Source organism: Cyanistes caeruleus, chromosome 8 (genome assembly GCF_971803275.1).
Source record: "Cyanistes caeruleus chromosome 8, bCyaCae1.hap1.1, whole genome shotgun sequence".
Lineage (NCBI taxonomy): Eukaryota > Metazoa > Chordata > Aves > Passeriformes > Paridae > Cyanistes > Cyanistes caeruleus.
Genome location: NC_141708.1, coordinates 37,437,506 through 37,461,622, shown reverse-complemented (window position 1 = coordinate 37,461,622; position 24,117 = coordinate 37,437,506). Strand labels below are relative to the sequence as shown.

Here is a 24,117-nt window from a genome sequence, read left to right as displayed (position 1 = left end):
GAGGAGTTTGTGATCAAATTATGAATCTAACAAACTACAGTAAGCCAATTACTGCTCCTCCCGGATTTGTGAGCATGCAGGCTCAGTGGGATTTGGTGTAATCCCTCCCTGTGAACAGATGGGCAGATTGTAGGACTCTGCCCAGACTTCCAGAGGGCTGGGATTGTCTTTCCTTACCCCTTTTGCCTCTCAATGACAAAAATACTCAAAAAAGGATGCACAGGATCAGTGAGGATGCTTCTGATGTACCTCTGTGCAAATTGTCTTTAAATTTTTACCATCTTCTCCTCCCCAGAAGGTCTTTTTTGCATGCCCAGGGACACATTGTGATGTAATGCTATAGTTAAGAGGTGGTCAGCATTTTACTGTGAGCTCTTGTTTGCAGGGAACTACAGAATACCCCAACCTTCTCCTCCAAGGTTAAACCTTGCAGGTTAAACATTAAAACTGAATGACAGGAAATAAACCAGGAATAATTATTAGTCCTCCCTGAAATCAGTTTGATCACAATCACTGAGTTGCCATCTGTATCTTTGGCCTTCTAGAGCTGCAAACTTTCTGCTTTTCAGGAAGAAAATAAAAATGTTGGATCAGGTGGGAGATGAAGAGATTCTGTATTTTGTCTATTGCAATTCCAAGAGCTTCCCTGTGTTCCTTGTGTTGCTCCTTACACAAACCAGACACCTATACAGCAGAAAGCTGCCAGTACTGCCCTTTGCCTCAACTAAACTACACAAAATATTGATATAATTAAGATTTTTAACATTATTGCACAGCTGTACTCTTGCTTTTAACTGGAAATACATGCTGGTAACTTCTAGACTCAATCCAGTATTTGTTTCCAAAGCAGTAACTACAGCTTCTCAAATTTACTTAGCAACTACTCAGTAAGGAAAGAAATTGCTGTAAAATGTAATGAAATAAAATCATTGGTCCCACCAAGGCTGAGCAGGGCCAGTTCTGGGTTCAGAACAGGTTCTCCAGGGTTTTGCCCAGAAAAAAAGTGAGGATGGATACTCCAAAGCCTCTGCTGTGCCTCTCACCTGTCCTTGAGAGGAAATGTTATACCTTATTATCCTTATTGATTGCTTCAGCTTATGAATCCTGGAATATCCTGGGCTGAGAGGGACCTGCAGGAATCACCCAGTCCAACTCCTTGCTTTGCCCAGGACACCCCAACAATCCCACCCTGTGTATCCCTGGAGCTCTGACAGCCTCGGGCCGTGCCCATTCCCTGCAGAGCCTGTTTGGTGTCCCAGCACTTTTTCCCTAATGGAAAAACTCTCCTGTTGTGTCTCCTCTTGCCACATCTGAGTCCGGTCATTCAACCAGATTTTTTTTCACTTGTCCACCCCTTTAGACCACACTGTCCTCACTTGGATACAAAAATTTCATGGGAGACAGTGCTGAAAGTCTGGGAAAGTCAAGGGAAATTATAACTGCTGTGTCCTCATCTACGTTCCATCCCTTTATTATTTCTGTCACTGTATCCTAGATAGGTTGGTCAGGCATGATTTAGCTTTGTTAAATGCAGACTGACTGATCCCAGCCACCTTCTTCTCCTCTGCATGCCCAGAGATGTGTTTTGGGAGGACAAGTTCCATAATTACCAAAGATTTCAATGTCATTCAAGGTGTTTAAAAGAGTTGGAAGATGAGAAGGAACTTTATTCAAGTTTTAAAAGACTGGACTGAAGAACCTGTTGTATTGAGATAGAAGAGAATCAGAGCTCTGTAGTAAGTCTGTCTGTCTGGGACGGCTGGGTTGCATTCCTAGGAATTGGCAGGTGCAGATGACCTTGGTGAAGAACACACAAGACTATAACAGGACCTTGGCTCCTGCTTTTAACAAAAACAATTTATTTCCCAGGCATCCTCTCCCCGAGTGCAGAAAAATGCACCTGAGTGCACATGCATCCCAAGGAGAGTCCAGCTCATCCACTGATTGCCAGTAAAATCCTCTGTGAGATGCTGGCCCTGGCTGTGTTTGGGTTGGACTCGGGGAGATGCAGGATGCTCACGGAAGAGAAGGGAACTAATGAGCACCTTTCCTGTCAATCGTCGTTATTCCTGTCAGATCCTCACGCTTCCAGAATAACTCCCTTCTGCCAAGCACTCCCGGATCGGAGCCCACAAGGTGAATTAGTTCCTTTTGATGATGCTCTAAGGGAATGTGAAGCTACCAACAATAACATTCTTCGAGCATATCAAATATTTAATGCACATGTCTGGGAGCAAGAAGTCTTTTCTTCCCTTCAGAGGCAGCTTCTCCTGGATTGTCCTTTCTGCCTGTAGGAATTCTTCATTCCTGGGCAAATCCTGCCTTGAAGATCTCATACTGTTGATTTCATGGGAGCTGACTTTAGTGTTTTGGGAACATGTGAGGAGTGAACACTGTAACAGAAATATAGGTCCGTGTGAGGGACAGGTGGATCTCACAGGACAGGTAGATCTTATTAATAAATGGTAGAAAAAACTAAATATAGCACACAACTATACCAAGAAAGAGGAATTACCCTGGGTCTTACTATGGATATTAGATTTTTAATTTTGTTTTCATTGTTTTTGCTGTTCTGGTATAAATAATATTCCAGGTATCATAACACAAAGATAATGCTCATTCTGATTATTTTAATTTTATGAGGTTTTTGGAAAGAAATTAAGGTTTTAAGTCATACTGGCAAGTGGGGCTTGTGGGTGAGAAATAGTAGCATTAGGTAGGTTTGCAACAACCTTGTGTACTTACTTTTTGAAGGACTAAGCAGCAGAGGTTTTCAAGAACAGGAGTGCTCTGGTGTTATAGTGCTTACATGACCATATAAACCTTGTGTTATCAGCTCCCCTTTACTCTCACCATGTGCCCTCACCAAAAAAAAAAAAGAAAAAAAAAAAGCCTTATTTTGAAAAAAAGGGACTGTTTTTTTGTTTTGTTTTTGTAATAGGGACAACAATGCCCAATGTTTTTGTAATAGGGACAACAATACAATAGGAAATTCAAAGTAGCAGGGGAAATTTAGGGTAGATATTGGGAAGGAATTGTTCCCTGGGAGGGTGGGCAGGCCCTGGCACAGGGTGCCCAGAGCAGCTGTGGCTGCCCCTGGATCCCTGGAAGTGTCCAAGGCCAGGTTGGACTTTGGGGCTTGGAGCAGCCTGGGATAGTGGAAGGTGTGGAAGGGATTGGAACTGTCTGGGTTTTAAGGTCCCTTTCAACCCAAACCATGATTCTCTGATTTAAATAAGCTCCATTTAATGCCTGGGTGGTCTTCCATGAGTTGCACGGCGAGTCCGTGAAGTTTCAAGGAATTGCAAACGTGAGTTTCAGGCAATGCTGTTTAAATTCCGCGAAGGTGAGGAAAAGCCTGAGCTCTTTTCCAAACCCTGCTTTAGGCGATGGCACCTGTATCCCTGGGGAAGCCCGGGACTGGGCCGGCAGCATCGCTGTGCCGAGCCGGGCTCCAGGGGGATTCCTGGTGGCCTGGCAAATGCTCTCCCGAGGGCAGCGGGAGCCCTCAGCGAGCTGCGGGAGGCGGCCGGGCCCGCAGCGGGGCAGCGGCTCGGGGGGCCGGCCACCAGCGCTGCCAGCCCCGCCCGCAGCGGCCCGAGCCGCGCCGGGAGCCGGGGCAGCCCAGAGGGGGACCCGGGAGAGCCGGGGGGTGCCGGGAAGCCGGGCTGCGAGCGGGGGAGTGCCCGGCGCCGGCAAGGGGCAGGCGCATCCCTGCCCATCGCAGCGTCGGCAGCAGCCGGGATGCGGAGCCGCCGCTGGGGAATGGCCGGGCGCCTCCTGCTCTGATATGCTGAGGTATTTTTTTTCCCCTCGTTGCTCTTTCTCGGGTTGTTTGGTGCCCAGGCGTGGTGCTGGGCTCGCTGTTGCTGTGTTCCAGCTCTGGGGTTATTCGGGAAGCAGAACGGAGGGTGCAGGTGTGTTCTTGCCGTGGAGACCTGGGGGGAACTTGCTGCATCACCCAGCGCAGCAAACTTTGGGCTGCCAACTCAGGCTGGGGGGTCTCGTGTTTTCCCTTGATTTCCCCTGAAATTCAGGTAAAAGTACGCCCAGAACTAATATTTTATTCACCTCTTTAGAAGAACCATGACTCCCTCACTGCGTTAGGTTTGGAGTGGGGGGAGTCAGTGAAAAGCGCCGGGGTTGAATGTCCTTTGTCAAACTGAGGTCTGTGTCTCTCCATCAGCCTGGTTTCCCTGCAGTGAGAGACGAAAGCTCTCAACACAGCTTTTCGGTGGTTTGGACCGTGTTGCTGGCACACTGGTGGTCCCATAGCTCCGCTCCTCTTCCTCACAGGAATTCCTTTGCAGCATTTTCTGCCTGGGTTTTCCAGTTTCTAGATCTGAGGATTAGGAAACTTAAGGGTTGGTGCCTGGCTAATTTCTTGATAAGCCTCTACACTCAGTAGTAAGTGCTCTGTTAATACTTTCTGTCAGCTTCTACCCTTTTTTCTCATGCCACAATTAACCCTAATTAAAAAAAACAACGACAAAACAACATTTCTTTTGGTCATACCTTGAGTTCCTTCATATTTAACTCTTCTTACAGAATACTTTTGGTTTGGTTTGGGTTTTTGGGGGTTTTCTTGGTTTTTTTGGTTGCTTGGTCGTTTTTGGTTTTTTTGTGGGGTTTTTTTGTTTGTTTTTTGTTTTTTGTTTTTTTTTACTTATTCCTTGTCTGTTAATTTGGTATTATTTTATTAATTACTGATAATGTATCCTGCATTGTCCTTGTCTGGTGTTGATCACCATGCTGCCACTACTTCAGATTTTTTTATTTTTTTTAAAAAGGGGAATTTTACTGATTACTGCATCCCATTTAATCTGGAGAACTATAAACAAGTGCAAACAAGTAGACTGTAAACAAGTAAACTTGATGTAGCATTTGAAGGCAGAGAGGAGGTGTTTGTATTCCTCCACACGAAGGGAGATGGTGTTTAAGGTGCTGTGTTGTCACACAAGCATAACATTCCTTGTGGAAGTGTAACTTCAAGTCCACGTTTCCTTTCTTCCCATAAAGCCAGCTGACTGGTGGAGCTGGGAAGCTGATATTACAGGAGATATAGTAAATAATTAATAATATTGATGACCTGGACTTCTACACAGTGAAGTCCTGCTTTGGAGAGTTGGAGACTTTGCCTGTGAATTCTCAATTTCTCTTATCAGAATTTCAGTGTTGCTTTGGGGTTTTCTTTGCCAGGGGAGGCAGCAGAACGGTGAGCCAGGGGTTATTTGATGCATTTTATCTGTCTGTGGTAGCGCTCAGGTTTCAGGAACATGATCCCTGCAGCTTGGCAGGTGCACCCCTAAGAAATAAGAGTGGAATTTAAGGAGAGGACAGCTCTGATCAAGGATGAAGCCTCCTCCCAGCTCTTGTCTGGAGCTGCTGAGGCAAGAAAGTTACTCCCAGGTGCTGTGTTTCACACCTTACCCTTGGAGAGGAAATGTGCAGCTTGTAGAAAAGTTTGGGGCTCGATATCTTCTTTATGGTGTTCTACTCTTGTTAAATCACTGCTTGGAATAATTGTATTGTCACCTTGTGTCATATTTGCTCAGGTGTAATGGCTCTGCCACAAAGGCAGTCACTTGGAAAATTGTGCTGCAAAATTTTTAATGTTCCTTGGAAAGGTGGGGAGGCTTTAGAGCCTTTTTTTTCTCTTCTTTTCTTTTTTTTTTTCTCCTATTATAAAAGTGGAGGTTTATAATTTTATTCCTTTTTTTTTCCCCTCTCCTTTTTCTTTTTCTGAACATCCTGGTTTCCTGGTGTCTATGATTTTCTAGTAATGTCTACTTTTAGGAATAGGTGATGGGTGTCCATGCTGAAGAAAACTTTCCTCACAACTATTTTCAAATAATATGGAAATGAACAAAATTTAAGCTCTTTAGGTGAAAAGTAAAACTGAGCAGCCATGCTGGATGCTGGTCTTAGCTTGCTGTACAACTAATTTGTTGTAAGGGTTAAAGGTATGAAGTGTGAATTAATTCCTTTTGTGCTGCAGGCTATGGTTTGAGCCATCCAGTTTTAACCTGCTTTTTAAATTGTGGTTTAGTATATTTTTTGTTGTATCTATGAAAGTTTCTTATTCACAATCATCAGCTTTATTAAAAAAACAAAAAAAAGAAAAAAAAAAGAAAATTTTCACAAAGAATGGACTTGTGAAGGGCAGTGGTGTAGTTTAATAGCACCAGAGAACTTTTGGGGCTGAGAGGTGGCAATGCTGATGTTTGGAGCCAGTTTTAGCACCACTGGTTCCGAGTTCATTGTTTTGAATGTGCCTTAGGAGCATCTCCAGCTGTGGGGCTCATACCGAAGCCTTAATGCCAGATCTACCCTGGTGTCATCACTGAGCCCTTCCAGAAACCATGGGGCTGGGCTTTTGATTTTTAGAATCCCAGAATGGTTTGGGTTGGAAGGGACCCAAATGCCCATCCAGTGCCACCCCTGCCATGGCAGGGACACCTTCCACCATCCCAGGTGGCTCCAAGCCCCAAAGTCCAACCTGGCCTTGGACACTTCCAGGGATCCAGGGGCAGCCACAGCTGCTCTGGGCACCCTGTGCCAGGGCCTGCCCACCCTCCCAGGGAACGATTCCTTCCCAATATCCCATCTATCCCTGCCCTCTAGCACTGGGAAGCCATTACCCTTTGTCACTCCATTCCCTTGTAAAAATGGAAGGTTTATCATCCTTCTGGAATTAACTCACACTCCCTGCTCCTCCTCTGCAGTTTCCACTGGGCTCTTCACAGCACTCCAGGAAATATCTTGCACTCCCTGAGTTGTGACTCTCTGAATTTATCCTACTTTTGTTACTTTAGTCCTTCAGAGCCTCCAGTTATTTCTGGGTGCTATCAACATCCCCTCCTTCAAGTCCTGTGTCCCTGCTGTGTCACACAGGATCAACCTGTTCCTACCATCAGTGACACAGTTACTGCTAAAATGTTTAATGAGATCAGTTCCAAGCCTGAATTTTAAGACCTTCTAATAATCACTTAAGTTTTCAGGACTTCTGTTGTTGTCTCCCCGTGAACCAGATGTTTACCTGCCCCTAAATGCCTCTGTTGGTTGCAGCTTAACTCCCAGTTTTCCACGTGACACTGCTGAATACTCAGCTAAAACCCAGATTAATGGGATCTCCAACGTTTGGGAAATGTTATCTGATGAAGTAATCTCTTAGTTAGTCTCTCATGAGCTACCTTGTGCTGTTTAATAAGAAATTTGATCATATTTCCCAGTGCTTTCATGTCTTTGGAAAGAAATTTGAAGGGAAGAGCACTTGGGTCTCTGTGCCACTGAAGGAAGTGGTGTAGGCTTGGAGAGAATTATTCTCTTAAACATGAATAATTTATTCCTTGCTCTTTAATTGTCTGCAGTATCCCAGTTAAAGGAAATGTCGAAGTGGTATTCTTTTGTGTGCCGTTTGTTTCCAAACTCTGGCCTTGACTTTAATGGCCCCTACAGCTTTAATTCCCTTTATGATGATTTCTTCTTTTGTACCCTTGTGTTTCTTATTTTTTATTTCATTTCTTTTTTCATTTTCATTTCTTCACCACTCACCCCCTCCCTCTCCTCCCATGGTAAATATTAACACCCTTACTGAAAACAAGGTCAAAAATTTCCTTTGTACTTACACTCGCTAGATTTGATGACCTTGGAGGTCTTTTCCAGCCTTAATGATTTGGTGATTAACTGTTCCCAAAATACCCATCTTGCTGCAGAGGAACCCACATGGTTCTTTTCCTGACCCCTGCCTTCAGAGAGCACCCAAAAATCTTCATAAAGTTCTCCAAACCAGGAAAATACTGCATTATTGGAGATCTTCCTGAGATTCTGTTACACCGATTCTCCACAGATTTTCTTTTAACTTCTTCATTGTGTCTGGTTTTAGGCTTTTGAAAACTCCATAGGTTTCTATGAAAAGCCTTCTAATGTTGGAGGTAGTTCCCTGTTAGCTGTGCACTCATACAAAGGCCTTCATCTTGAGAGTCTTTCCCTCCCCCTTTTTTCTTTGGAATATTTGGTACCTGGCATTTAAAGGTTTCTGGGCCTCCTTCATCTTTAGATACCTGAGTTCCCCATTTCAGTTCATTTTTCTAGTTACTTGCCTTAACTTCTTCTTTTTTTTTTTTTTTTTTTTCCAAACAAATGCTGATAGCCCTTAATTACAACCCCTTTTTCTTTTGTTTTTCCGTCTTGTTTAATCAGCTGATTATCATTCAAATCCAGTTTATTTTCTGTCAGTGAATCCTCTCCAAATTGAGAATGAATTAACCTTATTTCTCCCAGATACAAAGGTTTCCTGCTGGATCAATCCTCTATGAGAGTACACAAATTAAGCTGCTATTTGTAATTTTTGTTCTTTGTATCTGGAAAATTAAATTCCCCACCAGTGGTCCAGTTTCTAAAGAGTTCTTAATTCTCTTAAGAATTCTTACAACACAGCCACTCACGTGTTCCTTCCAGTTTATGGCATTACTGCCCCCAATGCAATTTGCCTGGATCAGCCCTTCCCAGAGTGATTTTGATTGCAGCCGATATTGAAATTTAACATATGGCTCTTTTCTGGCTCCCTGTCTCTGTCTCCAAGGGAAAATCCTTTGGAGAATCTTTGCTCATGTCTGGAGAAGATCAAGTTTGCTGGTTGCCCCAGTGATTTTGCCTTTCTGGCAGCTCTTTGAGAGAACCAAAATGGAAAAAATTCTGCCCCAGATTAGGACAGATTCTGTCCCATTGGACATGGGAACAGGATCGATGTTTCCACCCTGCCATTAACTATGGCTTCCACAAAACTGAATTATCAGAGGTTATTTCAGCTGGGGAACACAAGAGATGTGGGACTTGTTTGCTCTGTCCTGATGGAGCACAAGCATTCCTCAGATCACCTTCCTTCAAATGCTGCTGCTCTGGTCCCTCTGTAGGGAAGATATTTTAGAGGTTATTTCACCCAGTGTAAGGTGGTCCCAAGTTCATGCACATATGGATCCAAACTGTTGGTTTGATGGAGGGAGAGAGAGCTGCAAGGTTCCAGTGCAAAAATCTTGGCTGAAATCCATGCTTTTAAGAAGAAAACTTTCGTATCACAATATCCAGAAATAATTGTGAACTCTATTAAAGCACAAAATGTCTATTGAAATTTTATAATGGCTTTTATTATCACTTCCACCTTGCATAAAGAGAAATTCTGCAGTGACTTTTCTTCCTGGAACTGTTCTGTCTCTGGGATATCACCAGAGCTTTGGCTTTGAAGCCATGGCAGCTGAATCTACCTCCTCTGTGACACTCGACATGCAGCAACACCTTTTGCATTTGCAAAAATTAGAATTTCTTGGGAGTGCTCTTTTCTCTCCCAGCACGCAAGCACACATTAGGTTCTGAGTTAAACAAAGGTTATCATTTTTCAGCACTTCCACTATCTTAGCTCAAAACGAGGACTGAGTAAAGCAGGATTGTGACAATCCATGAGCAATTGGAGCTGTAATTTTGGGTGATTCACTGGGACAAAAATGGTTTGTTACAGACTGAGTGTGCTGAGGCCAAGATGATTCTGGGATGTGGAGGAATTTAGGTTCCTCCAGTGACAGCTCCATATCCTGCCATGGTCTGTAGGACCTGCACATTCCCTAAATCCCACCTGTGGGACTTCTGTCCCCTGGTAGAAGTACTTGGCAGGGGAAAGGTTTAGGGAGGGGACCTGTTTTTAGTCCCCTCCTGGTGTCAATGTAAAGTTTTGAGCTGTGGAAGTGAGTGCTGGACCTTCTGCACTGCTGATCCCAGGAAAATGGGCTCTGAATCCATGTCAAAAACTGGAAAAATCCCTGCATTCCCACCTTGGGCACAGCCAGCAGCAGAGCTCTTCCAGCCCAGGGAGCAGCCAAATCAAAAAGCTGCTGTCTGACACAAAGTTTTGGAGCTGGCCATGGGATACAGAGCCATTCTTGGTCCATAAATTTACATCCCTGGTTCATAATAAAAAGCTTTGTTACGAGTTTTCCCCACGCTTGGTACTTTGGGGGCTCTGTTTCAGAAGTTCACTGAGCATTTTCTTTAGAAATGCTGTCTATTGCCAAAAACTCTGTGTTCAGCACCACTTGGGGTGGCTCAGCTTCTGTTTCTTCTTGCTTTGGTGCAGCCTGGGCAGGGATGAAATCACTGTGAACCAGGTAAGGTCAGCACAGCATCCTTTGGAAACCAGCTAATGAACTGGTCAGGGCTGTTGTTGCTGAGTGGACACCGTGCTGGAAACCTTATTTAAGGTATTTAAGAATTACCATTAAAATCCACATTCACCCCACAACCTTCACTTAAAACAACAAAAACAACCAAACCACACAAAAAAACCAAATTTCCAACAAAATCAACACAACACAGAATAAAAATTAACAATTTACACAAAATCCAGTCCTCGACCCTTCATCACATTTACAACAAAAATTCCCCAGGGTCATTCTACTCTGGAACACTTAACACTATTCAGTACTTGATTCTGCAGTCCCAAAAAGAGGTGGATTACGGCATACCTGACCTACCTCTGAAGTCATGAATGTTGTAGGAAACAAGCTGCACAAAATCCTCTCTCTGTTGCCCTACTTCTGGCCTGAACTTGCAGTGAAGCTGTTGGTGATGGTGGGGCTGACTCATCCAAAGGTGGGCCTGGAGAAAAGCTACTGGACATCAACAATGTTAATTTATCCATTCCAGGGCACCAGAGTGTGGATGTAAAATATTTGTCTTCTGCAGAGCTGCTGCTTGCCCAAATGATGGATAGTGTGAGGCCCTGGGTAGGGGAGATGCTCTGTGTGATGGACTTCCCACCAAACTGACACTTGAGGGGGTGAGAGAGGCTGGAGGGGTGCTGTGGAATGGTTTGGGGTTTGCATCAAAGATAGATGGGGCTTGGAGTAGCCTTGGTGTGAGGTGTCCCTGCCTATGCAAAAGTGTTTGGGACTGGATGATCTTTAATGGCCCTCCCAACCCAAACCATTCCATGATTCTTTGATAGACAGCCCTCTCTTTGCCACATCTGAAGGAGATTGAGCTTGCTGGACACCCAGTGCTATGCCTGGTGGGAGCAGGATATGGATGGCCCCATCTGCTTCTGCTGCACCATTAAAACCTGGTTTAATTTGTGCTGTCGTGCCCCTTCAGACCCATGCAGCATCCAGTTTGTTTTCTAAAGAGCTAAGACGGGCTCGGTGTTGCTTTTGCAGTCTTTGTGCTCCATGAACTCCTTGAAATGCAGCCAAAAGTCTCAAGCAGACTGTGCTTGTCCCAAGCGTTCCAGGAAACAAGCGGAGAGGACGTGCTTCTTCCTTAACCTTGACTCCTGTCCTGTGCTCCTGGGTGGATCCGATTTACTTGCATGTTGAACACAGCACATGCAACGCCCTCCTTTAACGCAGGGAGCAGATGAAGTTATGCCCTGTAACTTCCAGTTTAATAGCTTGGAGTGGCCCTGATTTCCAAGCCTCAGCTGGAGAGTGGAGCTCACATTGCCACAATTTATGAGCCGTGGGTGAGCGCAGTTATTGCTACAGTAGTCTCAGCTGATGAGCTGCTCACCAGACAAACTGGAGGCTGCTACCGCTGCTTTTAGAGCTTTCTGGGGGAAAGATGATGGATTGATCTAAGGCCTAGCACAATCTTGGCCTTGGATCAGCATCAGGCAACTGAGAGTGCAGCACAAACCAGTGTGGGTGGAACCTGTTGCTTCTCTTTAGGGAGAATGTTTTCTTCCCTACTCACAAGGACTTAGCTCAGTGCCAAAAAATTTTGTGAGGGATAGCTTGGAAATGTCTCTGTGAACAGAGATTGGTTAAACCCCCCAGTTTCTGTCCTTACTGCTCTCCTTCCTCTCCTAAAAAGAGAGAGAAAGGCCTCACGTTCTTTTCCCTGTGTCCTTTTCTTGGAAAGCTTTTGCAGATGGTCCTTCTCAATGGCTCCAAATGAGGGATCATGGATATCAGCAGTGTCTGATGTTCCTCCTTGTACTAAGGGACACATGGAGCTGCTTGTTCTTGCCACCAAGGCATCTCCCTGCCTTTCCAAGAGCCACTCTCACTGGCAGAGATGCTCACCCTCCTTTGGAGTGGGATCACTCCTCATCCCAGTGTGTTGGTGGCTCTATCTCTTCAGTCCAACACTATCTCTTTTAGACCCTGCTCTTGGTCTTCACAGCTTTGCTGAGGGAAACTGCCTTTTCCTCTCTGGGTAGGGTGTGGCAGCTCTTTGATATCCAAGTAGGAACACTGGAAGTTCTGAGCCGTGGCTTTGGCCCTACTGCCTATAGCAGAGCCAAAGGGAGCTTCATTGAATCCCTGACTGGTTTGGGTTGGATGGGGCTTTTGCCCATCCAGGGCACATGCAGGGACACCTCAGACTATCCCAGCTTGCTCCAGAGTCCAGCCTGGCCTTGCCCACTTCCAGGGATCCAGGGGCAGCCACAGCTGCGCTGGGCACCCTGTGCCAGGGCCATCCCACCCAGGGAACAATTCCTGCCCAATATCCCATCTATCCCTGCCCTCTGGCACTGGGAAACCATTCCCTGTGTCCTGTTCCTCCGTCCCTTGTCCCCAGTCACTGTCCAGCTCTCCTGGAGCCCCTTTAGTCCATGGAAGGAGCTCTGACGTCTCCCTGAAGCCTTCTCCTCTCCAGGCTAAACAATCCCAACTCAGTCTTTCTCCAGAACAGAAGGGATTCAGCCCTTTAAACATCAACACCAGGCAACTGAACTGCTCTACATGGGTGAAAGGTTTGTAGGATTTTTTTTTATTTTGCCTTCAATGTCCCTGCTCGGGACTGCCTTCAATATGCTTTGCTCCTGGCCTTGTTCTTTCTCTCAGACCATATAAATATGTACATAAATATTGCATATAATCCCTGAAAAAAGTGCTTTTCCTTTCGTGAATGTCAATCCAGTGAGCAGTGGCAGTGCAGATCCATCCTTTAGATCCCAATCTGAGAGTCTGGTGGGGGATGAAGAGAGGCTTCTGTGCTCCCCATCTCCGCACCCCACCCACACGACTGGGATGAAATGAACTGATGAGGGGGATAACTTCTTCCCCCATCATTAGGATGCAAGTGTTTGCTGAATGTGCCAGATGTTTGGCTTTCATTATCTGGAGGTTTTTTCCTTTCCAGCTCTAGTGAAAGGGAAGCCTGAGCAGGTCCAGCGGAATTCTAAACAGTTTCCTGTGTGAACGGAGAAAGCAGCATCTTTAATGAACTGCACAGGGTAACAGTGAGTCCAGCTAATGAATGCTGTGTCCCTGTTATTTTAGAGAGATGGCCGAGTGACATTTTTTCTGATTTAGAACTTCTGAATCTGTGTGGATTATCCAAATCAGAAAGGCTTTCTTTTATTTTAATATTTTATTTTAAATATCTTCTGCTTTACAGTCTGAGCTATACAGAACATCCTCTATTTCTGAGCTATTCAGAAAATCTTACTGTTCCCTGTGTTAACAGTTTAAGGAAGTGTCTTTACAAACAATTTTTGTAATTACTCTGGAGAAATCCAGTGAACACTTTTTCACAGCACTGGAATCCCAGAATCACTGAGGCTGGAAAAACCCTCCAGGATCCTCAGGTCCAAGCCGTGCCTGATCCCCACCCTGTCCCCAGCCCAGAGCACTGAGTGCCACGTCCAGCCCTTCCCTGGACACCTCCAGGCATGGGGACTCCAAAGCTCCCTGGGCAGCCCCTGCCAAGGCCTGAGCTCCCTTGCCATGGAGAAATTCCTCCTGCTGTCCAAGCTGAGCCTCCCCTGGCACAGCTTGAGGCCGTTTCCCCTTGTCCTGTCCCTGTTCCCTGGCAGCAGAGCCCGACCCCCCCTGGCTGTCCCCTCCTGTCAGGGAGTTGTGCAGAGCCAGAAGGTTCCCCTGAGCCTCCTTTGCTCCAGGCTGAGCCCCTTTCCCAGCTCCCTCAGCCCCTCCTGGGGCTCCAGCCCCTTCCCCAGCTTTGTTCCCCTCCCTGGACATGCTCCGGCCTCTCCAAGGCACTCTGGCCATGACAGCTGGACACAGGATATGGATGTGATCTCACCAGTGCCCAATACAGGGGACAATCACCTCCCTCCAGTAATGTTTTATTCAAAGTGTTTATTATTGGTATGTGTAGAAGGAGTTGCTGAACTCAGGGTTGTAACCAATTAGGACTTGCATGTTCAGCTGGATTTTGTGAGAAGAGAGTTACTGTTTTACCAGTGACTGGAACCGAGAACCTACTGGAAGTAGGAAAGATGGGAGTTGATTGCCTCAATTCAAATGCAAGTTGCATCTTGCAAGAGAGGAACCTTTATAGCTGTCCTGTTTTTCTTCAATATTCTGCTCTTCCAGTCTCGATGTCAGAGTATGGCCAAAGCTTCTTCCTGGTGCTGGAAGCAAGGAGACAGCGCATGTGTTCCTTGAACAGGATCCAGTGCCTTTCCACCAGAAGAGGATGGTGGAAATTCTCTTCAAATTCTCTTTAAAAGCATTTCTGCCCTGTTGTGGCAGCATGGCTTTATCTGTATGGGTCTTTAGAGAGCTGTTTCTTCCCCAGGAGCAGGGAAAACTCCATTTTTGTGTTGGATGTACAGTACTGGTGTGTGGGGAGGTGCCCTCACCACCTGTGATTTCTCCCTGTTCTGTTCCACAGCAACAAAGGGAACTCAAAGGTGGCACATGCATCCCTTGGAAAGCAAACTCGAGGGGATCATTGTTCTCATTCAGTGCATCCTTTAGGGAAGGCCGGTTGGAATCACTGCAGTGCAGTACCATTTCTCCCCGAATAACTGGAGGAAATTAAGAGTACTTTGAAATATAACGTGTCAGAAAATGATGAGGCCTCCAGCAGTGTGAGTGCAGGAATCTTATCTGCGCCTGTCTCATAAGTCAGAGCTCCTGGAACAGCTTTGTGCAGCGTCCAGCTCAGCTCCTCAGTCTTCCAGACCAGCTTCATTAGGAACATGACATTTTAATGCACTCCAGTGGGTTTCCATAACTCGGATACGATTGGGTATGAAATAGCAAATCAATGAAGGTCACTTTGATGTGGAGGTGACATTACCAGGCCTGGATGTAGATCCTGTGTGTCCCATGGCCTCGCTGTGCCAGCTCCTCAGAAGCTCCTTAGTTTGGGTTAGGTATGACCTCCAATCCTTTTTGTTGAGAAGCTGCAACTTCAGGAAAGGTTGGACTCGATAATCTTGGAGGTGTTTCCCAGTCTGTGATTCCGTGAAGAGAATTTGGTCCTTTGCATTTTCTTCAAGACAGGTGTGCAAGTGTTTGGATTAAACAAAAGCAGGAGGGACACAAAGGGAAGGGCAGTGAATATGAAATGAATGGGAAGAAAGGAGGATGAGGGAAGAAAAAGAAGTTAAACCTGTGAATAAACACAGAACCAGGCTGGGCTGCACAGATGAATTTTATTCCTTCACAGGAATGTTGTGAGGTGCACAGCATGTGGCTGCTGGAAGCTGGATGGGAATTGCACAGAATTGGAATGATTTTGTTTCATAATCTCTTTTGGAAATGACAAGAAAGCTATCAAGTTCACCCCATGTTCACAGAAATCCATTATCCTTTTAATGCCATGTTTTGGAATGTGTTGACTGTGTTGAGATAAGAACTGGAAAGAAAATTCAGTGTTTAGTGTCCAATATATGTAATAAATGCTAGAGTATTTACTCTTGTCTGAGGGGAACTGAAAGAGAGTTTATTTAATGCTTTGAAATCTATCTCTGCTATTGATGCAAATCATCTGAATTGGAGTCCTCGAGTGATTTTAAGTATTAGTGTTAAAATATCAGAAAAAAACCTTGTAGAAATAGCAAATGTTTTGTAAAATATGATAATTTTATATATATAATCTTTATTGCTATGTGATCACTGCTTCTTTCTTTGAGCAGCTTCTTCATGTGGTGCTCAGACCTCATCCCTCTCTCAAAAATAGTTTGGGAACTGGAGGGTTCTTTTTGTTTGGTGGAAGGAGAACTTTTTTACTGATACTGGTTTCATGTCCCAGCTGCAAACCCCAAGAAATCAGGGTTCACGTGTTCTCATAGGAGTTCGGGAAAAAGGAGGATGGGATTCTGCATTTTGGAACTAATTAGTCCTATAAAATTAATGGAAAACTGTATTTCTTGAAAAATGTGTACTATAGGAAGCACCATAACATCTGTTGCTTTCCAGAAGAGGATTTTGGAGTAATTACTGTCATTTCTTTAAAAAATGGTTCCCCTTTTGCTCAATTACTAACAGTGAAGTATCATTAAATAGACAAATTCCTTGAAATACAACTCAATGATTTTTAGTGATATTGAGGGTTTGAGAATATATAAGAATAAGGATGAGCTTGAGGGAAAGGAAAAGCAAATAAAATTGCAGTTTCTTCTTACATGCCACACACTTGTTATAAATTTCTGGCTTGCAGATAATTCATCATATTCAGTGATCAATATTTTATGAAATAAACAGAGAAAAGCTGGAGCTTTGGCAAGTTTTGGAGAGGGCAACTAAATTTAAGAACAGAACCTGAGCGTTTATTGCAGGAATAGTTGCAGTATTTCAGAACTCACTGTCGAGTAGGCACGTAGAGCTTTCTCTGACATGTTTTACATTAATGAAAGTCATGAGTATATTTAAATTATTGATTTAATTACATCTTATGTTCCTTGAAATGGAGTTACTTCTGTGATGACTGCTCTTCATTCTTACTGCATGGATTATTCCCGAGATATTGATGAGTTCTGGGGAAGGAGGGAGGTGGCTCCTGTTGTTTTTTAAAGGGTAGGTCTGATAAGTGCTGGCCCCAGGAGTGTTTCAGAGCTCTTCCCGTGCTCTGAATCATCCCACTTACTGCTCTCCAAGGCTTTGTTTTGCTCCCAAAGGTTTTATTATTGCAGCAGTTGACGTTTTGTGTCATCCAGACAGAAGTGCAGGATAACCCTCCCCCAGGGCAGGTAGGAATGCAGGTGGCTCCGTGTTCCATGCAATTGTTTTCAACGGCAATTAAAAATTCCCAGAGAAATAAGGAACTCCAGGATGCTGGGCCTAAGGTTTTGTAGAGCCTCTCCCTCTTTATAGGAGTAGCAGTCCTTCACCTTGAAAACATTTCTGTTCTCAGCCTTTAAAGGCGCATTAGGCACTGGATGGATTCTGTGCCCCAGCATTCCTATTGTCTCATCCAGACCTGGAGTAGTGCTGATGGAACTCCTGGTGTGAATTTTTCCTCGTGCATTTCAGCATTTTTTATCCATTACTTCTATTTCTTTTGTGACTCTTTAAGAGTTTTGAAATGAAAGTAAATACTTCATCCTTCAGAGGAATGGGAATGTTTCCTTGCTGCTTCCCTGCTTGTTCTCTCCCAGCTGGAGGGGCTGGAGCGTGTCCAGGGCAGGGAACGGAGCTGGGGAAGGGGCTGGAGCCCCAGGAGCAGCTGAGGGAGCTGGGAAAGGGGCTCAGCCTGGAGCAAAGGAGGCTCAGGGGAACCTTCTGGCTCTTCACAACTCCCTGACAGGAGGGGACAGCCAGGGGGGGTCGGGCTCTGCTGCCAGGGAACAGGGACAGGACAAGGGGAAACGGCCTCAAGCTGTGCCAGGGGAGGCTCAGCTTGGACACCAGGAGGAATTTCTCCATGGCAAGGGAGCTCAGGCCTTGGCAGGGGCTGCCCAGGGAGCTTTGGAGTCCCCATGCCTGGAGGTGTCCAGGGAAGGGCTGGACGTGGCACTCAGTGCTCTGGGCTGGGGACAGGGTGGGGATGAGGCACAGCTTGGACTCCATGGGCTAAGAGGACTTTTCCAAACTAAGATTCTGTAATTCTGAGGTTGGCGTATGAACTTTCAACAGAAAGGATGATTGTAGACATCTGCAATGTCTTTGGTGATGCCACAGAGAACTTATTCTGAACTCATCCAGTGGCACCCCCTGCCATGGGCAGGGACCCCTTCCACCATCCCAGGCTGCTCCAAGCCCCACAGTCCAACCTGGCCTTGGGCACTTCCAGGGATCCAGGGGCAGCCCCAGCTGCTCTGGGCACCCTGTGCCAGGGCCTGCCCACCCTCCCAGGGAACAATTCCTTCCCAATATCCCATCTATCCCTGCCCTCTGGCATTGGGAAGCCATTCCCCCTTGTCCTGGCACTCCAGACCCTTGGAAATTGTCTCTCTCTATCTTTCTTATAGCTCCTTCAGGTCCTGGAAGGAATAACACAGCTTCTCCTGCTGGCTTTAATTAAACATGAACATTTAATGCTACCCATGGCTGGACTGATGCACTTTTTCCTTCTTTCTCCACTTCCCGAGATAGAAATGCAGCTTGGGGGAGAATCTGGCACTTGTACTTCTGAGGAGGTGTCTGGGGGAAAGAGGAGAATACTTGAGGTGGAGTTCAGGACGCAGCTGAATGGATGGGCTTCCCTTGTTGTTGTTCCCTGAGTGAATTTTGCAGGACAGGCTGATGAAGGGGATGCAGCACAGGAATTTCTTCTGAAATCCTAACCTGCATCTTCCAGCCTATCTGTCCATGTGTCTAAACACTGCCCGGTGGAAGTGTGGGCTGGAAAAGGAAAAGGTTTCCTAAGTGTAAGGACAGTAAATCATTGCTTTGCAAAAATGCCTTTTCAGGCCAGTTTCAAAGACCTTAAGCCATCCCTGCATTAAAAATGCACCTCCCATTGGCTCCTTAGCTTTGACTAATGGAGCTTTCCCAGTGGAAGAATGTTCCAGTGGAGCATTCTTGTTACAGACAAGAGCAATGTGAGCTCTTGCTGTAAATGACAACCTTAATCAATCTAAGTATGCAATTTATCTAATTACAACTGGAGATTATTAGGTTTTTAGGTAATCCTTTAAATTAGATCAGAAATAATTTTGATGATGCCTTTCAAATGGAATTTTGTCTCCTTGCCTAGAAAAATGAGGGGTTCTGTAGTCCCAGGAGCTGCTCCCAGATATTCCTGTTGCATTTCCATATGTTGTAGCTCCTAAGAAAATGTGATACATTTATTTTTGAGGCAATATGTGTTGTTCCAAGCACTATGCCCTGTATTTACATGAAGTTATGGAGTGAATCTTCTATTTGGACGTTGCCAGGTGGCTTTGTGGCTCACAGTGGAAGCAGGTGGTTAAATCCTTGTTCTATATCTGTGCACAGCAATCTGAGAAGCTCATTTAGAAACCCTTCTGCTCCTGAGCTCTCTATTTTGTTATTTTTCCTTCCAAGTGGTTTCTAATTTTGCAGGAAAATTATTTTGATGAATTTAATAGGGTCTCCTTCAAGGTGGGAGTGAGGAGGGCACAGGAAGTGAGGATGGCAGCAGGGATGGTGCCTCCCCCTTCACTTTGTGTTCCCCTCTCTTCCCTTTGCTTTGCACACCCAAATTCTCTCACTGAGACGGTTTTAGGCCCCAACAACAGCTTTTGCTTCCTTCCAGGATCTCGGTGCAGTTCATACAATAGACAGCAGACTCCTATTAATAGCCATGCTATTTTCCCTGGCCGGATCTGAGTGCAAATTGCACTCCCATTTCTGCAATTCAGGTCCCCTGTATCCCCTGTTCCCCTTCTGCCTGTCTAGGAGTTGATTTTGGTGTTGCTGAGTCCTGTCTTGGGCTTCCACCCGGGAACTGGCTGCAGTCATGGGAATACAACATTTAAACCCCACTGCAGCAGCTTCTTTCTTTGCTTACTTTCAGTTGTATTTGCGTTTAACCCAATTTATTTGGTTTCTGCCCCCAAAGTGAGTTCTGCAGATGCTAATCACAACATCCTGCAGTTGTGAATCCTCCCCCGGGGTACAGACACTCTCCTCCTCCCCCTAATTGGGACTGGAATTCAAATAGTGCTGCAAGAAGCCATAGCTGGGGTTATCACAAACTCACTTTTCCCTGCGTGTTGCTCAGACAGTGGGGTTTGCATTTAAAAGAAAGAAAAAAAGGAAAATAAAATAAACCCTGTGAATGCTGCTGCTGCTGCAGCGTCTTATCTGTAAAATGATGATGGTTGCACACCTTTTGGCTCTTACCCATCCTGTTGGTAAGAACTGGAACATTTTTATCTGTCCTGTGACTTGTTTAATTTAGGAATTTTGGTGCTTTTTTTGGGGGGGGGGCGGTGTCAGGTGTTGATGTCACATAGGAAGCAGGTGTTTCAGTAAATCCTACTTTGCATTTCAGAAAATCCTGTTTTGGCAGGGATTTCTCTTGAAGACCCAGCAGTGTGGAATCGTGTTTATTTTGGTGTTTCTGAGACCACTGAGCACTTAAGTACCAACTGATTTTGGGCTGGATGCTCAAAAATCCCTTTTCTGTGAGATGGCTGCACATTACCTGGAGTTTTTGCTGTAGGTGATCTGTAAATTCTTGAATCTCCTTGTCATTTTGTAGCCTGGGATTAGCACAAGGCTTGAAAAACTGGATGAGGAAGATGAGCTGCCTTCCTCCTTCAGTCCTTGCGGCGCCTGAGGGTGACATGCAGTGCCCTGGGTCACCTCCCTGAGGTCACTCTGCTTCCTCTGCTGGGGCTGGTTCTGTTTGAAATTCTGTGTATTCTTTGTGAAAACCGATTTGCACAGATAGGGGTGGTAGCTTCCCCAGGGGTATTAAATGCAGCCTGAGGCTCAGGTACTGCCTGGCTCTTCCCAGTTTGCTGACTGGAGTTGTTGGGAGAAGTTTTGGAGCTGGGAGTGAACCAAACCTTTGTGGTGCCATTCACCTCAAAATATCAGGGGCCTCATCAGGACTAATTCAAATCACATGTTGCCATCCATTGGTTTGGGGACTGTCAGAGTCTGCCTCATAAAACATCACCTGCAGTTTTTCAAGCCCTATCTAGGCTTCGTCTTCTGTGGATCGCTGCCCAGTAGGTGGTGATGCAGCTGTATGCTGAGTTAATCCTAAATTTTTCCAAGGTTACCACTTTGGAGTGGTATTTTTTAAAAGAGAGTTATTTAACAGCCTGATAAATGTTAGTTTTAGTCTGTAGAGCAGCAATATTGCTTAATCAGTTGCTCTATAAATTAATGAAGGCTTGATCTTTTCCCATTCTCGATACATTGCTTTTAGTAATCCCATTAATTCCCAAAGGCTGGGAAGAAACAAATTACAGCTTTTCAGGATTTATGAGTTTGACATTTTGCAAATCCTGCTTTGTGCTCTTGTATTTTTGGACAGTTTTAACTTCTGGGAAACTCAGTGATTCACTGACAAATTCCAAGTAAGCCTAAGTTGCCCCGGGATTGTGGTGAGGTCTCCTTTGGTGCTTTTGTCTGGTTTCTGAGCTCTTCAGGCTTCAGACAGCAGGTTAATTGGTTAGTGAGAATAAAACAAATATCAGCATTTTCATTGAAGTCCAGATTTCTGGAGCTCCTTGCTTTTAGGAACTGGGCCTGACTCCCATGCAGGCAGCTAAGAAAACGAGAAGCTGCTGTATAGATAATACGGAGGAAAATCCAGGTTAAATTGCTTTGTGCACACTCTCCACTGGAACAAATACATGAGCCTTACTGGGAGAATTCACCTACTGAACTCAAGGAATGTTTTCCTGCATTAATTAGGTCAGGAATACACCACAGAGTTAAGCAGGCAGTGCTTGGGGGGTTTTATAGGGCAAATGTGGCAGAGGAAAAGGTGAAAACTGCTCCCTCAGCCTTTTGCCAGGGTGAGGCAGGAGCTGAATACGAAGGTTTAAGAAGGATGGGCTTAAATCCCGTCTCTTTAGGGCCTCAGACTTGGTGTGAGAGTGACGTGGCAGAGAGGTGATGTGCTCAGGAGTGAATTAATGTCTCAAATGTACGTGTTGCCATTTGTCACAGTGATTATCTTGTCTTTTCAGTGTAAAACCAACAAGATGCTTTAAAAGGCTTTGGGGACAAGCCCAGAGAGGGAATCTAAAGGCAAACTTTCCATCCCTGCTTTTCAGTGCTGTCAAAGCAACATCCAAGCTTCACAGCCACCCTTCAGGTTTTTTGGGGCAGGTGATTTCTCTGGTTTTGTCTGCTGAGAGTTGATTCTTCTGGCTTCTAGTTTTCTTGGTCAGTTCCTGCAGGTTTTAAAATTTATTTCAAAGGAAGGGACTGAGCAGGGAATAATATGAGTGACTGTGAAGGGCAGGTTTGTGTCCTTGGAGAGAAACCTGCTGGGCCAGGTAAGAATGGAATGACAGAAACCGGTGGCAGCTTAACTCTACTCCTCTCCCCAAAACCCCCAACCAGATGGAGTGTGCTGGGAAGTTTGGTAGGACTGTCTCTTTAGCTGTGTGAGAAGGGAGGAGACAGTCTGATATCTTAATATTAAAAGAAAGATAACTTAAAGTATGAGTTGGAAACCTGAATTCCTTCTGCTGGGAGGAATTTTTAAAGAATTTTAAAAAATTCTGGAAGTTTGGATTCCTGCTGAAATGTGGTGATTGCTCTAACGGGCAAGAGAAAGAAGTGGTAGCCTTTTAAAAGAGATTTTGCCTCTTGATTTTATATGCATGAAAAAATTGGGGAATGTGAAGTGTTATAAGTGAAGTTTGAAACACTGCTGTGTTTACCTGAATTGAAATTTTAAGGGAAGAGTAAAATTTCCACTCGGAGTAGTTCCTACTCCTATGAAACGTGATAAGTTACCAGTTTCTGTATTCATAGCTTCTTGGGGCTTTTCATTTTTGTGTCTGTCATAGTGTGAACAGAATCTAATTCAAGTCTTAGAAATATAGGTCTGTGTTAATCTGCTCTTTTTCTCAAGCTCCTAAAATCTCCTGTGTTACTTGTTACTCCATCATGTGGCAATCAGCCTTTGGAATACAAATGCAAAATTAAACCCAGCTTAATTTGCATTTAGAATTGATAAATGCTGCTCAATATGCTGGTTAAAGTATAAAAAGGAAGCAGCAAACCCTTTTCAGTCTTTCCCCTCCCAACCTGAAATTGTAGAACTCAGACTTCAAAGCAGTTGGGACTCAACTTCTAATGAGCAAAATGAGATTGTTTCCAAACTTGTTTTTTCCTTCAGTTGCAAGCATGTGTTTGTTGGTTTGTTTGTTTTAAATTGGAGAATTGCAGAAGCAATTAAACAGTACTTTTTCTCTGGTTTTTGATGTTCCTATCTCATGTAGCTGAAATTTGGGTATCAGAGAAGGTTTGTTGTGGATGTAACTTGACAGAGAGCTTCTATCTAGAAAAAATAAGAAATGAATTAAAGTGAGTCTCCTAGCTAATGCTTTTTCTGCTTGCAGTTTAATTAATTAAAAAACTGGTTTAAAGCCAAATCCCTGCATCCTATGAAAAGCGTTTTCTCCAGTCTTAGTGGATATTTAAAATAGCTTCCCCCCCCCTGCCACGTGTTTGAGGGGGAGAGGTGTGGTTTTGATGGGTTTTTTTTAATGATGTTAATGACTGAAACTGTTGTATTTGGGATGGGTGAAATTTCCCTCTTGCTGGGCTGGGGCAGCCCTGGTCTTCAGGCTTCACTTCTGTGGGTGTGAGGAATGTGGAGACAGGTCTTGCTGAAAGCACCAGTGTGTAGGTGAGTTTACTGGCATTTCACATATACCTGAAATATTGAGGAAGCCCGGTGATGATTTGGGTCACTGTGATTGCAGATGGAATCAATAGCAGAGACTTTGATGAGTGCAGTGACTTGGAGGTTTTTAGGGGTGAAGGCTTCAGGGGTTGCCGTGACACCGTGGTTGCTTCAGGTCCTTGAAAAGAACAGCTTGAACTAGCCATGGTGGGAATATGGAGGCACAGAGGAAGATAAAGCTCAGCTTCCAGCACTTCCCTGGAATGCTGGAGTCTGCAGAAGTTAAATAGCAGCAAGTAGAGCTCTGTGCAACCCCCACGTGTATAAATCACCCCAAAGCACAGCAGTGCAATCCATCAGCATGGAGTTTGCCCAGAGAACACCATGAGAGACTTAGAAATGTGTGTTCATGGGAAGAGAGAGCTACAGGCATTTCTGCAGGTAATTAGGTGAGTCTCAGACAACACACACACGAACTCCAAAAATGTGTTCTGTGAGTGCTTTTCACCTGCAGCTCTCAGACAACAGCACCAGATGGTCAGGTAATAGGAGAAAATCTGGCCATGTATTCCTTGTGTGCCCGAAAGCCTGGATTGTGTCCTGAAGGAAATGCAGTCTGCTCAGCGCAGCATACCTGTG

At 44.9% G+C, this 24,117-nt stretch overlaps 1 protein-coding gene across 9 annotated transcripts in view; it reads left to right on the top strand.

Annotated features, from left to right (window-relative positions):
• The window catches only part of PCDH15 (protocadherin related 15), a 532,955-nt gene that overhangs the window by 202,072 nt on the left and 306,766 nt on the right, over positions 1 to 24,117 (top strand). For 4 of the 9 annotated variants that reach the window (XM_086900044.1, XM_086900043.1, XM_086900038.1 and 1 more), the window contains exon 1: positions 3,627 to 3,798. The exons of 2 other annotated variants lie outside the window; for them this stretch is intronic. The gene's annotated coding sequence lies outside the window, so the exon portion shown is untranslated. Of the gene's footprint in view, positions 1 to 3,626; positions 3,799 to 24,117 lie in introns of those variants that run through there. 3 more of the 9 variants (XM_086900042.1, XM_086900045.1, XM_086900040.1) reach the window with 3 other exon arrangements.